This window comes from Peromyscus californicus, unplaced genomic scaffold (genome assembly GCF_007827085.1).
Source record: "Peromyscus californicus insignis strain IS unplaced genomic scaffold, ASM782708v3 Scaffold_12__1_contigs__length_115047231, whole genome shotgun sequence".
Classification (NCBI taxonomy): Eukaryota; Metazoa; Chordata; class Mammalia; order Rodentia; family Cricetidae; genus Peromyscus; species Peromyscus californicus.
Genome location: NW_026294413.1, coordinates 91874911 through 91891355, shown reverse-complemented (window position 1 = coordinate 91891355; position 16445 = coordinate 91874911). Strand labels below are relative to the sequence as shown.

At 41.1% G+C, this 16445-nt stretch overlaps 1 pseudogene; it reads left to right on the top strand.

Annotated features, from left to right (window-relative positions):
* The first annotated feature begins 7895 nt into the window (after nucleotides 1-7895).
* LOC128106985 (olfactory receptor 2L13-like) lies at nucleotides 7896-10417 on the top strand (annotated as a pseudogene).
* The last annotated feature ends 6028 nt before the right edge of the window (nucleotides 10418-16445 follow it).

Here is a 16445-nt window from a genome sequence, read left to right as displayed (position 1 = left end):
CACCTCGTAAATAATAAAATTCTTTAAAGTGTTCTAAAACTATGCTTGTAGTCATACTAATTACAAATCTATTTCATTTTACAGGTAAAAGCTTTAGTTAGAATGCTGTTCATATTTTCAAGGTTAGGCCAAAAGCAATGATTAAAAATGAATGAAGTTTGTTTACACAGACCGTTTACCTTGCTGACAGACTTTAGGTTGAAAGAAATAAACCCTCATAGTGTGTTTCAGTGGAACTTCTCACTATTCCTTTATTTCAGGGAACTTGCTATGCAATCAGGTAAATAAAAAAATAATAAATTCAATTCTATTAAAACACGGCAGTAATAGTGAACTGCTTGATCATTCCTCACAGAGAACCTAGAACAAAGAGCCTCCTCAGGAGAAAAGCTAGAAGCAGCCTTGACTCAGGTTGCTGGCAGGAGGCTTAACCAAAGGCTTGGTGCCATGAGTTGTCTGTTACTGTTACTATAGGAGCTTTCCCTGCTTATGCCTGGTCCAATAATGCACGCATCCAATGTGCGCAGTGCTAGCAAAAGAAATTTGGTCTTCTCTTTAACATAAAAAATGGAGACCTTTTCATTGTATGTCTTTCAGAAATTGAAAGCCAGAACATCACCTATATTTCTTGTATTTGTGATTACTAAAACTGAATTCTTTTAAATTTATATTTGTGTATATCATAAGAACTTAAAACAACGTAAACAGGTTTAGCCAGGTTTAAACATAAGAGTGAATTTTTTAAAAGGGTTTTAAAAATATTTCTACTAAATAATATAAATATAATGGCCAACAATGCCAAAATAATTTCATGTTGCTCTAATTCCCTTGGAGGTCAAAAACGGGTTAAACAAAAATGCAATCAGTAGAAGTTAGAGTATTTGGGAGTTTTCATCAAAAACTATTCTTTCTCAGCTGTCAGTATCTAGATGTCTATGCTCAGAATTGGCTCACTACAGGCATACATGAAGCCTCTCTCTAGCTAATCAGTTGCAGAGCACAACATGTGTTTAGCACGGGGCACTTCCACAAAAATACAATAGTGTCTTATCTAAAACTTGACTTGTCAAATAGCTCTTTATGGGTGTCCATGCTAGGACTCCCGTTACAACTTAAAACTGGTAATGATCCTGCTTATACTAGGCAACCCCTTCAAGAATTTTACACTTTATGGAATATTAACCATGTTACTAAAATCCCTTACTATCCATAAGATCCAGCTGTTGTAAAACGCTCTCAAATAATTAAATGGGCAAGTTTCAAAAATAAAAGGGCAATATTTCTGAACTTAGGTAAAACTACACACAATACTACATTTAGCCAAGTTAACCATTAATTTTTCCACTTTAAAGTATAATTGTTTTCTGCTTCCCTTAAAGCATTTTGCCTTAAAGTATATACAGCCTAAAGGAAATGTTAAGTCAAAAGATATACAAACTGATTGATGGAGAGGGACTAATAAACTAACCTTGAGGCAAGGATATGTTTATATTATTCTGGGAAATTCATAAAGTCCTAGATGGTTTTCGAACTGACCAGGATAGCATCCCTGAGACCACCTAATAATGAAACAACTGAATGTAAACAACAAACCCATGACTGTGGGATGGAGAGTAAACCTATCTTTAACTTGGAGCAAGAGACATCAAGATGCTTTCTGATCACTGAGAGTTTGGGGTGAAAACAAGGACACTTATATTACTGAATCAAGAATGATGTTTTATTTCTTGACTTATTACATGTTAACACTAACCTTCTCAATGAAAGATATATTTTGATAGGAGGGATAAAAGGCACACCTATAATTGGAAGCACTATGATGTTGTTTTGCCATGCTAAGGTTTGTTTGTAAGCTTTTATAACCAATCCTAGGAATGGTTACTAGAATATAAATAGAGGTGTCAAATATGGCCTCTGTGATCTGTAAAAATACTATTACAGCAAAATATTATCAGATACTAATCAAGAGATAGATGAAATGATCAATACCCAAGCAAGGGACCATGACTGGTAGAGTGTACTACTTTATTAAATCTGAATACTACTCACAGTCATGAATACTACACTAGTCCTTACTTTGAGAAGCCTATATCAAAGGATTTTGCAGAGCTCTCACCAAGGCTTATTCATTTCAGAAGACACCAGGTAAATATTCCATCATTGAGATTTTAAGAAAAAAAAAATGTAAGAAAACTTTTCCTGATAGAAGGAGCCCTAACTCTTCCTATCTGGACCTGAGAAAACAGTAGCTGACATTCTGCTCAGCAGGGACCTGACTCTTTGCACATTTTACCTTGTACACTGGAGTAATAACTCTGCTCCTCTGACCAGCACTATCATCTTTGTCTACACAGGGGACAACATCACCTCAATACAGTATTTGGGAAGGCTCTGAACAGTCTGGAGGAGGCAGGAAGATCCTGAACACCCTGGATATCTACAGTTGCTGGTCTATAACCAGGACCAGTGATTTTTCATTTGATGTCTTTCTTCCACAAGACTTAGTAACAGGTCAAATGATTTTTACCTGTGAATCACTATGGTGTATCTTTAGTTCTTCTACTATCAGGTCTCTTGAATAGCTGGGTGAATCACTAGGGGCTTACAGAAAATGGCTACAAAGCAAGCAAGAGAAATAGAAATCAGAGTTATTTGGGTTTGTAGGAAGGACACCAAATGGCTGGAATGTCTACTGAGGGTGTTCAATGTTTCTAGATTATTTAAAATTTTCTCTTTCATGTTACTTATAACCATGAAGCATAACAATGATGCTGGGGCAGTGTGAGTATTAGTTTTTTATTAATCATATAATTACTCAAACTGGAGTCACATGGGAAGAAGGAGCCTCAATGAGGAATTGTTTAGATGCAGTTGACTTTGAGCACATCTGTTGGAGATTTAGATATTGTTAATTAGATGGAGGTCTCACCCTAAAGTATACAGAACCACTTCATTTCTGGGACCTGAACTGTGTAACAGTGAAGAAGCTGGAGCATATGCAGAGGCAAGTTGGCAGCATGGCTGCATTTCCATCTCTCTGCTCTTAACTGTGGATGTGATGTGACTGAGTTCCTGCCTTGATATCCCCCAAAATGGACTATTACCTGGACCTGTGGGCTGAAATCAATTCTCGTCATGCTGTGCTTGGGAAATTGATATAAAGAAGATGCTAAGAAACCACCCTGTGACACAAGGGTTTGTACAAGTCAGGGAGATGTGAAAGTAATTCATGTGCTTTTCCTGGAACTTGCTTTGGAGATCAGGCTGGCCTTGAACTCACAGAGATCCGCCTGCCTCTACCTCCCAAGCACTGGGATTAAAGGCGTGCGCCATCATTGCCTGGCCTAAATTCTTTTCATCTACAAATAATGCAATATTAATTTCAATATAATGTATTGTTCTATGGGTTTCCTGACTATTGAAATTTGGGGATATGGGGAAATGGATCTGAAATCACAGTCCTAGAGATGAATCTCAACCTTATTCTATGTCCTTCTTTGGAGGTCAGGAGAAGCTCCTTTAAGGCCAGATCAGGGAAGTACCTCAACTGCCAGGTGTGCTGAGTGTTAGTAATGAGTGGCAATGTGTCCACTAATTACCTTAGGCCAGAGATTAACTCTAGGGCTGATGCACACACATGCCTGTGAAGAACTCTTGTTTGCCCTCTAATTCTGTGCTTCTTCAGCAAGATTTCTGGAAACAGATCTTTGACAAACTTCCTTCTTCAGAAATAAAAAGAACTACTTATAAGGGATAAGTCATTTTGATTTTGTCCTTCTCCTTCTAGAACATGTGACAGCCCCTTCTGAGCAACTACAAAGGGCTATAGAAGGAGGTTAAGGTCTCGGCCCAGGAACTGCAATAGCCATAGTTACAGGGACAGAGTGCAGGTCTGAGGAACAGAGTGCAAAAGCCAGAAGTTCAAGGAGGAGACAGCAGGGACACTTATGAAATGCTCTGTTATGTGGTTGCCATTTTAGCCTCTCTGTATGTGAATTTCTTCCACCTAAAGAAAGGAGGGTGGAGATGGACCATGGAGGTAGGTGCTGCAACCAGGAACAACTTGTAAAATAATGTCTTTCATCATTGGGACTTTTTTTTTTCTATTTCATTATTTTCAAATTTATTATTTTTAATTTGAGATTACAATGACATCATTTACAAGAGATTACATGACTCTCACGTTTCTCCCCTTCCCCTCAAATTCATGGCTGCTTTTCTCTTTTTGGTTGATAGATAATAATCCATTGTGCAAATGTACCACATTTTCCTTATCCATTCTTTGGTTAAGGGGGATTTAGGTTGCTTCCAGGTTCTGGTTATTATAAACAATGCTGCTATGAACATAGCTGAGCAAGTGTCCTTGTAGTATAATTGAGTATCCTTTGGGTACATGCACAAAATTGGAATAACTGGGTCTTGAGGTAGATTGATTCCCATTTTTCTGAGAAACCGCCATATTGATTTCCAAAGTGGCTGAAACAGTTTGCACTCCTACCAACAGTGGAGGAGAGTTCCTCTTACTCCACATCCTCTCCAACATAAGCTGTCATCAGTGTTTTTGATCTTATCTATTCTGATGACTTAATTTTATCCCCACCGATCAATGTATCTCTCAATCCTCAATCTATCAAACTAGAGAAGCCTCTATTTACAGTAGATGATCATTAGCATAGAGACCTACAACTGGTCAGGTGCAGAGAACTAGAAACTTGGAAATCTTTTCTTTAAAATTTTTGCTATATTTATTTTGTGTGCATGTGTGTGTATTCACAGGGCATAGTACATGAATGGTAGTCAGAAGACAACTTATGAGACTTGGTTCTCTCTTTCCACAATGCGGATCCCAGAAAGGCAGTTATCTTTTCCCACTGAGACATCTCTCAAACCCTCCTTTTCTTAAAGGCATTTATTTCTTTTCTCTCTTCTCTCCTTTCTCTTATTTCTCTTCCTCCTTCTATCATGCCCTTCTTCCCTCCTTTCCTCCCTCCCTGTTTTGTTGACATATGGTCTCTATGTGTAGCTCAGGTGATCCTTAGACTTTCAGTCCTTTTGCTCAAGCCTCCTGGGAAAATGGGCATGTCCCACCATACCCAGATAAGGGCATCTCTTTAATAATATATTACTAACGGCAAGCAGCTGCAACACTGTTTTCATGATCTGCGTCTCTCTCTCTCTCTCTCTCTCTCTCTCTCTCTCTCTCTCTCTCTCTCTCTCTCTCTCTCTCTTCTTGTGCAGATAAGACTGTCTTCAAATTTATTATATACATAAGACTGGTCTTGAAATCTTGGTCTTCCTGCTTCCTCTTTGATAGTATCACAGGTGTGCACTACCTCAACTGGCATGATGCCTTTCCTTAGCACTCAAGTGCAGTACACACAACAAAAGTGGATCTCTGGGAGTCCAATTAACGAGAATGAGGAGGGTTTATATGAGCGAGAATTGTTGAGACCAAGGTTGGATAAAGCACAGGGACAAATAGCCAAATGAATGGAAACACATGAACTATGAACCAATGGCTGAGGGGTCCACACTGGATCAGGCCCTCCGAATGGGTGAGACAGTTGATTGGCTTGATCTGTTTGGGAGGCATCCAGGCAGTGGGACCAGATCTTGTGCTCATTGCATGAGTTGGCTGTTTGAAACCTGGGGCCTATGCAGGATTGTTTGGCTCGGCCTGGGAGGAGGGGACTAGACCTACCTGGACTGAGTCTACCAGGTTGACCTCAGTCTGTGGGGAAGACTTTGCCCTGGAGGAGATGGGAATGGGGGGGGGGGCGTTGGGGGGAAGGTGAGGGGGACGGGAGGGGGGAGAACAAGGGAATCCGTGACCGATATGTAGAACTGAATTGTATTGCAAAATAAATTAAAATAAATTTTAAAAAAAAGGGACATACACACCCATTCATACACACACCTCTTTAGAGTCTCTCTATCATCTTCTATCTTTGCTTTCTTTATTTTTTAAACACCCTTTTTAGTATTCCCCACATCAAGTTCATTACAAAGAGGATTTTATGGATAACCAAAAGTTAAACAGTTACTAAATATTAGCAACCTTAGTGGTAAGAAAGTTAGCACTGGTATACTACAGTGAGGCATGGGAACCACTGCCTTTGGAACTAAAAGCTTTTGTTGTGTGTACTGCACTTGAGTGCTAAGGAAAGGCATCATCATTGGGACTTTTAATGGACACAGAAACAGGTCTTTGAACTATAGCCGACAAATTGCTAAAGGATTTTGTTTTTGTTTTGTTTTTTGTTTTTGTTTTTTATTCGTTTTTCCAGCTCCCTTCATTCTCTTTCCTTTACCAGCTTATGGCTATTGATTTTGTTATGTGGATTAATTCACACTGAAGAAGGCAGGAAGCACAGAAGACTCAATCACATGCTCTTTCAATGGTTGCATGTATTAAATATGCAACACACGATAATTCAAATCTTGGCATTAAATCCTTCTTGAGCAATTTAACCACAGCAGCCATAGTTGACTATTTTGTTAGAATATAAATAATTGATAGAGCACATACAAATAATGGCATTTCGACGTGATAAGGTAAAGTTCCTGCAAGGATATACACCATGAGTGCGAGCTCTCCTCCTTCCTCTGCTCTATGCCTTCCACTCTCAGCTCGGTCAGGACAAGCCTATCATCAGGAACAAACTCCCAGAAGAATCCCTCACTGAATATGCACTCATGAATCAGTCACTTCCACATCAAGAACACGGTTCCAAACCACACCATTCACAGGAATCAGTCACCATCTCTCTTCCAGTGGGAACTCAGCCCTCAGGGAAGGAACTGAGCCTCACCAACCATTATAGGATTTTCACATGCTACCATGTAACTTCCTAAACCGAGCCATTACTTCCTAAAGCAAAATGGGTATGGCATTGTGCATAATTCACAGGTAATCTGGACCAGAAAGGATACTGACCTCCAGGAAGCAAGATGGAATAAAGCACAGAGAGAATAGACCCTCATGATACTTAAATGGATAGGCAGGATCAAAACTTAGGCTTTGTACCCCCAGTGTAGAATCTCTTCTTACTGATTTCAACTTCTGGTGAGGAGTTTGAAAAGAGGACGAACCACATCTTTCCAAAGTGTTCTACCACCTCCACATGACACAGGACATCATGTCCCACTGAGGACAACCAGGACAGGGAAGGAAAGGCTTCTGCTATTGTTGCTTGAGAGAATCGGAACAGAAGCAGTAGGTATAAATTCATGTCCAGCCACAGGTCCCTTCCCTGTGGGCTAAGAGAGAAGGTGTCACCCTGGACATTCAGGTAGAGTAGTGGCCACTACCAGATCTAGACACACTGAGTGAGCTGCAGAGAGAAGAGGTGGGTGGCAGTCTAGGGGAGTCCCAAGGAACTAATACTCACCCATGCCCTCAATGTGCTGTGGCAGTCTGAAGATGCCCTTCAGGCAGATTGGGCAGCAGTTGAGGCTGTATCTGCTTCAGTGAAGTAAGCAAGTCCTGGAATTCATCCTGCCTCTTAGGAGGGTGCACCTGGAGCCGCAGTTACACTTTGGTGTCCCCAGCCTCCTTATCAAGCCGCTGTCACTTGCCTGGGCTCAGAGTGCCTACTGCCTTGAAGCATGGCCTCCACCTTGGTCATGTCCTGGGCCAGGGTCTGAGGCCAAATGCCTAGCAGTTCCTGGTGCTGAGTCTCTATACGGTCTGACCAACCTGCCTCACCTTGCCGGCTCTGTGGGTGGCACCAGGGCTATCAGAGACCTTGGTGCTGTGGGCTGAAATGGGTGGCTTCTTAGTATACTGATAGGCCCCAGACAACAGGGGCCATGGGCTGGAGTCTATGGGCCTGGGTCTCCAGAATTCCAGTGGTGCTCAACACGTACACCCTGGGATCCCAGGCATAGCCAAGATGACTGAAAAGGCAGGAAGATTGGAAGAGGAGGAGGATGTGGAGAAGACAGAAGGGACCCTGGTGGGGATGGTAGCCAGGTGGGCCTAAATGAGCAAAATCTTATTTAAAAGCATGTGATAAAGTATAATATAGAGCAGCAATAGTAAAATGATGTTTAGAATGATTTATATTGAGTGTAAGATGCAAGGGTCTTCTCCTTATTTTCTTGGCTGCCTATAGTGGGTGAAGTTTAAACTCTATTCATCCCAAATGTCAGCCTTCTCACTGCTTGAATTGGCACAGCTCTAACTATCACTATTCCCAGAACACTGTACAAATTAGGGAGGATTCTGTGTTAGACCTGTGCTTGACCAACACAGCTCTCCCTTACCACACACAGCAATAACTTCATATATTGTCTTGTTGGAGAAAATGAAGTCTCTTCAATGATCTTGAATTATTGTCATGGTGTTTTTTATCGTGACAATAGGAACTCCTTGACAAGAGATTTCCCATTTCCACAGTAGCTTTTACTACATTTGCTATTTATACTTATTATGCTAGTAACAATTAAATAACTTTTTGTGGGGTGTTTTTTGTTCTACTTATTCATAGTTAATACAATCATAAATACTGACAGAAGAGGAAATACTGATAACTACGAAGTTGGTACTTCCCTTTTACATGGAAACTTGTCAGTATGAAGGCTTTAAAAGATTGTCAGAGTTTTTGGCCAAACACCCTAACTGTCATGATAGAACTCTCATCCAGTGACTGGTGGAAGCAGATGCAGAGATCCACAGCCAAGCCCCAGGTGGAGCTCCAGGAGTCCAACAGGTAAGAGAGAGGAGAGATTATATGAGGGAGAGATATAGAGACCATGACTGGAAAAAGCACAGGGACAAATAGCCCAACTAGCGGAAACACATGTACTGTGAACCAATAGCTGAGAAGCCCCCATGGAACTGGACCAGGCCCTCTGGATAAGTGAGACAGTTGATGAGCTTGAACTGTTTAGGAGGCCCCCAGGCAGTTGGACCAGGATCTGTCCTTGGTGCATGAGCTGGGTTTTTGGAACCTGGGGTCTATGCTGTGACACTTTGCTCAGTCTTGGTGCAGGGAGGAGGGGCCTGGACCTGCCTCAACTGAATCTACCAGGCTAGGCTGACTCTCCAGGGGAGAACTTGCCTTGGAGGAGGTGGTAATAGGGGGTGGATTGGGTGGGGGGGAAGCCTGGGGGTTGGGAGAAGGGAGGACAGGGGAATCTGTGGTTGATATGTAAAATTAAATTAATTATAAAACAAAAATATTTGTTAAAAAATAAAATAAAATGACCATACAGGTATCTCTGAACTGAGAACTTGGCCAGAGGCAAAGGGGAAGAAACATTCAGTTCAGATTTCAAAATAAATTCAACAGAAGGATGGTGCTGGTTGTAAGAACAACTCAGGGCAAGCATTCATTCCAAGCCAGTTCCTCTTTATTCTCCTGTTCTACTTTGTATAAGTGTATTTTACTTTCAGGTCCCTTTTGAAGAAAGAGAAAGCAATACATTTTCATCGAGAAATGGAATCAGAGCTCACGTGATTTCATTTTGTTAGGATTAATACCACAAATTCACACAGGCCTACTGCTTTTGCTGCTCATCATCTCCAATTCTCTGAGGCCTTGCTTGGCAACTCAGCAATGATCCACCTCATTCGTGTGGATCCCAAACTCCACACCCCCATGTGCTTTCTGCTCAGTCAGCTCTCTCATGGACCTGATGCATATCTCTACCACTGTTCCCGAGCTGGCATTCAACTTCCTCTCTGGCCAGAAAAGCATTACCTTACTTGCTGTGGAGTGCAATCCTTTTTCTTTCTGAACATGGCAGGTTCTGAGGGCTTGTTCCTGGCCTCCATGGCCTATGACCATTTCGTGGCCATCTGCCACCCTCTTCATTATCCTGTTCCCATGAGCAAAATGATGTGTCTGGAGATGATCATATGATCTTGGACACTGGGCTCCATTAACTCCTTATCACACACAGTCTATCTCCTTCACATTCCTTACTGCCATTCTAGGTCCATTAACCATTTTTTCTGGGATGTCCCTGCCATGTTGCCCCTGGCCTGTATGGACACTTGGGTTTATGAGTACATGGTATTTGTGAGTACAAGCCTGTTTCCTCTACTTCCTTTCCTTGGCATCACAGCTTCCTGTGGATGGGTCCTTTTTGCTGTCTTCCATATGTGCTCAAAGAAGGAAAGAAAAAGGCCTTCACCACATGTTCAACTCACTTAACTGTGGTGACATTTTACTATGCACCTTTTGTCTACACTTACCTTCGTCCCAGGAGTCTCTGTTAGCCCACAGAAGATAAAATTCTGGCTGTCTTCTATACTATCCTCACCCCTATGCTCAACCCCATCATCTATAGCCTGAGGAATAAGGAGGTCCTGGGGGCCATGACAAGAGTCTTTGGGACATTCTCTTCCACAAAAACTTTGTCATTTCCTCTCTACTCATATTTCAGTCCCTGGAGAATGACAGTGTAGTGTTGCCTATTGGAAATGTAATGTGTCCCCCACACATGTCATACCTTTCTGGTGACTTATAATTGGTTAAGATTAAATAGTATGTTCATTATTACAAAGTATAGCAATTATTCACATGTTTAAATCACAACATTATAGTCAATTATATCAATAGCAGAAATTAGGCAATTACTATTCTAACATAACATGACACATTATACCTTATGAGTGTATAAATATTACTGTAAAATGATATTGTATGCTGATATTGACTTGTTTCTACAAATTAACATAATTAATTGCTTTGATTATATGTTTTGCTTTCATTCTTTTCATTATTAAAAGTTTATGTATATTGAATATTTAAAAAAGATTGTCAGAGTTTTTAATGATTATGATTTGTAAAAAAATTCTGAGAATTGATCTATATCCAACTTTTAAAGTGACAATTAATCTAATCTTTAAAACAACACTTGGGGTAAACTTCATTTACTCATTCAATGAATAGACTGTGAGTAGTCACTTACTGCGTGCTAGGCCATTACCTAACCAATGAGGTTAGAGTGGTAAGTAGACAAACACCTACTGGAGTTGAAGTATACATAAATTACAATAAATGAGACAGACAGACGTATAGTAGTTAGAGGACAAAAAGCAATTTTTCTGGACTGTAAGGGAAGATGGAAGGAACTTAGATGAGTAGGACCAAGTGGGAGAAGCTGAGAGCATGGCATATAAGGAAAATGGAAGGAAATATAAGAAAAGCCTTGTTCAGCCTTGATGCATGGGGGAGGGGCTTAGTACTGCCTCAACTGAATGTGCCAGGCTCTGCTGACTCCCCATGGGAGGAGCCCTGACACTTTTGGAGGAGGGAATGGGGAGGGTGGGTCGAGGGAAAACCTGGGGGAGAAGCAGAAGGAAGGATGAGACAGGGATCTATGGTTGGCATGTAAAAGGAATAAAAAAATGTCTTTAGAAAAAGACTTAAAAAAAAAGAAAAGAAAAGCCAGACAAAAAAAGATTCAAGAACAGGAAGATTCTGGAGTGTTCAGTGTCACTTCCCTGCAGGGAAAGGGACAGAAAAATCCAAGTTCAACTCAGAGATGAAACAGGAGCCAGATCTATCTGTGTCAGGAGACACTGGCAGGTACTGTGAGTGGAACTGGAGGCAAGTGGGTTCTTGGTGAGCAACAGCAGTCTGACTTCTGTGTGGATGAATTCCTCTAACCACAGGACAAGGCAATGGGCTTCCCTCACATTTGCCAGCTGTGATGATTGTATTTGTATAACACTGCTTTCCATGCAAGTAGAAATGGGATCCAACTAGGTAAATGATTGTGATACTGAGAAATGCCTGACTATGGTCTTGAGTATAAACCCATCACAATAAAATATGTTCATCACAAATGTTAGAAAAGAGAATTTGTTTTGTAAGTCAAAAATGATTATCTATTTTCAACATATGTCACGGTCTTACTTATCCTTTTCTCCTTTCTCCTTAATAACAAAATCCTAGCTGTGAGTACGCCCACTGTGTCTTTGTAGAGTGGGTTCATTTTCTTTGTGCTACAGCAGCAGTAACAACAGGTGTAACACATGTAGCAGAAGCATCTGCAGCAGAGGGTGGAGGAGCCTCTGGAGAGGAAGCAGAAGCATGAGAAGCAGAAACAGCAGAAGCAGGAGCAACAGCAACAGATGTGGAAGTGGAAACAGAGGCAGAAGCAACAGTTCAAGTGTTTCTGTGATCAGAGTTCTCCAGTGTGACCTCTGGTTCCTGGAGTCGGTAATTACTCTCTTCTTGAGCCTTTAAGGAAAATTTGAGATGTGTTATTTTTTCATTAAAAGGGCAATTTATAGTGTCATCGATTTTTATCACTTGTCAAGGCCACAGTCTTGATTTTAGTCCACAAATATATGTGTGTTCCTTTTAATTTTATCATTACAGACCACTGACACTTTGTAACCTCTGCTTCTTTTCTGCTTGAGTAAAAGACCCATGGTTTTCAGATATGTCAAAAGAGGACATGACCCGTCTGGCTTTTAAAAGTCTGCACTTTGTTACCTAACACATTCACTTCCTGCATGGTGAGAAGAAGTATCAAGAAAGGGACAAAATGTGTTCACTCTAGTCTGTGCTATCTAGTGTTTAAACAGCCATATTGAGAGAATGTGACAATGAAGTACTTGGAAAAGGAAAGAAACCTCTCCCTTCTGCACGATATCAATCCTTTCCCCATAGCCTTTCACAATTGTCCGTTGAAATTCTGGGATAGCAAAAGAGTGAAGGTGACCTATGAAATATATAAACCATGTGTGCCATAATCCAGAGCTGAAGTAACCTGCTAAGATGCAAGTATGGATTCTGGAGATGCCTTCTGACTTCTCACTACTTATCCATGATTGTTAAACCTGTGATCTCAGGTAGAGTAATGACCTGCTCTACCATTGTAGCGACCCACAGAGGTTTCATAGTGAGAACTTACTCAGGATCCAAGAATCTGAGCTTGTTTTACCCAGCAGCACTGCCTAAGGGGATGATTTGACCAACAGCCTGGTTACCAGATGTTTGGAAGGGTCTACACTTGACTGTGTGGTATACTTTGATCTAGCAAAGGGTAGGTCTTTTGCCCTGCCCCTTAGCATTGTTATAAGAAGAACTTTTGAAGAGGCAGAAGGGGCTAGTAGGTTTTGATCCAGGTCCTCTTGAAGCTATCCTGTGTTTTCTGTCTTTCTCCTCTTCACTATCTTTCTATCTAAAAGTTTCTTATCCCTCTCTCCTCCTCATAGGAACCCTTTTAAAAAGTGGGAGCTGGCCTCCCACAGATGGCACCCAAACAGGGACTTGTGTGCAGTGGAAGTAAGTGAGAATAGGGATCACTGCAGAAGCAGTTGGACATGTCCAGTTTTGTATTGAAGTTAAGGCGGTGGTATTTTATTCTTCAGGAGCAAAAACTGTATATAGAAAAGTTAGGCTTCAGCAAGTATATCTCTCTCTATCTCTCAATGTCTATCTATTAAATTAGGAAAAAATATAGGGTTTAGGTATAGGAGTATTGTGTAGGAAGAAACTTAGGGTAAGAGCAGAATTTCCCTAGTGCTGGACCTGAAAACAGCATCTAGGAACAAGCAGCCACTCCAGACTTAGCAGTCTGAGGAAGGAAAACCACTATAGGGCAGGGAAATAGTAAGCAGATGTTTGTATACTCGCTTGTAGAGAGTTTGGAAACTAGGGGAGTTAAGGCAGAACAGCAATAAGTGCAGAGGTTTTCGAGTTCATAGAGGAACTTTGTCCTTGGATTTCTGACCATGGGAATCTGGATGCAGACTCCTGTGGGAAAATTGGAGTCAAAATTCAAAAATATTATGAAGAGCATTGGCTGGAAAAGATTCCAGTGGAAGCGTTTGGCCTTTTGAGCATTAATTCGGGACAGCTTAGATCTAAGTCCTGAGTTGCAGGGGGAATTTTCCCATTGGCAAATACAGACAGAACAAAACCCTCCACTCTGCCAGAGCTGCTGCTAGATGAGAATGCTTTTGCATTGTTCAATCAGGGTCAGTTCACTCTTGGGCATAAAACTGAGTTTAAGGCATGGAAGTCTTAGGATGATACGAGGGAGTAACTGAAGGGCTTGAAAAACTGAGTTATTTCTCTTTCCCCAAAACTGGAGGCTCTTCACATCTCTCCTTCTCAGAGGGATACTCCTCTTCCTTCTGTAGGGGCAGAATTATACTCACGGTGGGGGGAGATCATCTATCAGAATGGGAAAGTCACCCATAATTGCCCTGGCACAAAAACCTCCCAGAATATGGCAAACCCTTGCTACTAGTCCTGTGTCTCCTCTTCAAGCCAGTATTAGAGAGGCAGCTAGTAGAGGAAAAGAGGTACAAGGCTTTCAAATAGTCCCCATAATTGAGCAGCAGGATAACCAGAAAAATGTCTTGTGAGTGCATGTTCTGGTTCCTTTTTAAATAGTTAATAGAAGTGAAAGTGGCATGTAATCAATATGGCAGATGACTCTATTTACACAAACATTGTTAGAAAGCCTTTCTTTAGAAGCCTTGCCTCCTGGGGACTGGAAACAAATGGCCAGAGATTGTGTGTCATTTGGAGATTATTTGCTGTGGAAAAGCAAGTTTGTGGAGCAATGTCAGGCCACAGCTAAAATAAATCAGGTCCAGCAGATTCCCATTAATTTTGATATGCTTGCCAGAGAAGGTCCTTACTGGGAGACAGGTCAACAGTTAAATTTTGATGTGGCAGTGTATGCTCAGGTTAATGCAGCTGCCAAAAAGGAATAAACTGGAAGACAGACAGAGTATTTATCAAAAATAAAGGCAAGGGCCTGGTGAATTGTTTCAGGATTTTGTTTCCAGGCTAATGAAAACATCAGGCAGGTTAATTGGAGATTCAGAAGCTGGACTGGACTTCTGCTTATTAAACAGCTAGCCTATGAAAATGTTAACACCACTTGTCAGGCCACTTTAAGACTTTTTAGAAAGAAAGGAAACATCTCTAACTATATTCAACTTTGCTCAGATATAGGGGCTTCATAAAATCAGGGGATAGTTATGGCTGTGGCATTACAGAGAAAAACAGTCAAGAATGTTCTTTACCAGCAAAGAAATTATGGCTCTAAGCAAGAGAAAGGTGTCAAACCACTGGGAAGTTGTTTTGGGTGTGGTCAGATGGGGCGTCATGTCAAGAGGTATCCTGAAAGGGGAAACAAGAATAAGAGCAAATAAGGAATCTGGGTTGTGCCTTAAATGCAAAAGAGGGATGCATTGGGCTAATAAATGTCTATCAAGTATGGATACACAGAGGAATCTATTTCAGGGAAATGGATGGAGGGGCCAGTCCCAGGCCCCAACAAAGTAGATCTTTGGGGTGATTTTGCAGTCAGTCTCCCAGCAAAGAAATACATTCAGGAACTCTACAGAATAACCCCAGGTAGTGCTGGATTAGATCTCCACTCTTTCATCTGCATGGTTTTGACTCCTGAAATGAGGATGCAGGCACTCCCTCCTGTTTATGGGCCTTTGCCAGCAGGCACTGTAGGGTTATTGCTGGCAAGAAGTAGTACTACCATACAGGGGATATTTTTAGCTCCTGAAGTAATTGACACTGATTATGTGGGAGAAATTAAGGTGATGACTCATTCCCTTAAGGGAATTTCTGTGATAAAGACAGGTCAGAGACTTGCACAGTTAATTTTACTTCCTCAGATGCAAACAAAATATCCAGTAAAAAGGGATAAGAGAGGAGAAGCTGGATTTGGTTTGTCAGATGCTTATTGGCTACAAGCCATAGGACCACAGCATCCAGAACTCACTTCGGTTATAAATGGAAAAAGTTTCTTGAGTCTTTTAAACACGAGTGCAGGTCTGTCTGTTATCACTGCTAGTCAATGGCCTTCCATGTGGCCAAAGATGAAAACTATTACACAGCTGGAAGGGATTGGTCCCAAGCAGAGTAGCAATGAACTCTCCTGGAAAGATGAAGAAGGTTATGAAGGAGCTTTTCAGCCATACATTGTCCCTCAGTTGCCTTTAAATTTGTAGGGTCGAGATGTTATGAGCTGTATGGGAGTATATTATATAGCCTCAATACAGTCATCACTAAACAAAAGATTCCTGACCAGGAGTTAGTAAAAAAAAAAATAGTGATGGTCAAATGTCATCTTTACTCCCTAAAGAAAAGACTAATAGGGATGTATTAGAGTATTTTTAGAAAGGGTCATTGAGCAACCTGTACTCCATACAGATCTTGTAACTTGGAAATTTGATCATCCTGTGTGGATAGATCAATTGCCCCTAACAGAAAAAAAAAATATAAGCCATCTAGCAGTTAGTACAGGAACAGTTGGATGGTGGCTATATTGAACCTTCTAATTCTCCCTGGAATTCTCCTATTCCTGATCAAAAAGAAGTCATGGAAATTGAGATTATTACAGGATTTAAGGAAAAATTAATGAGACCATACAGCCAATGGGACCTTTGCAGCCTGGATTGCCTACCCCTATGGTCATACCAGAAGATACTTATAAAATTA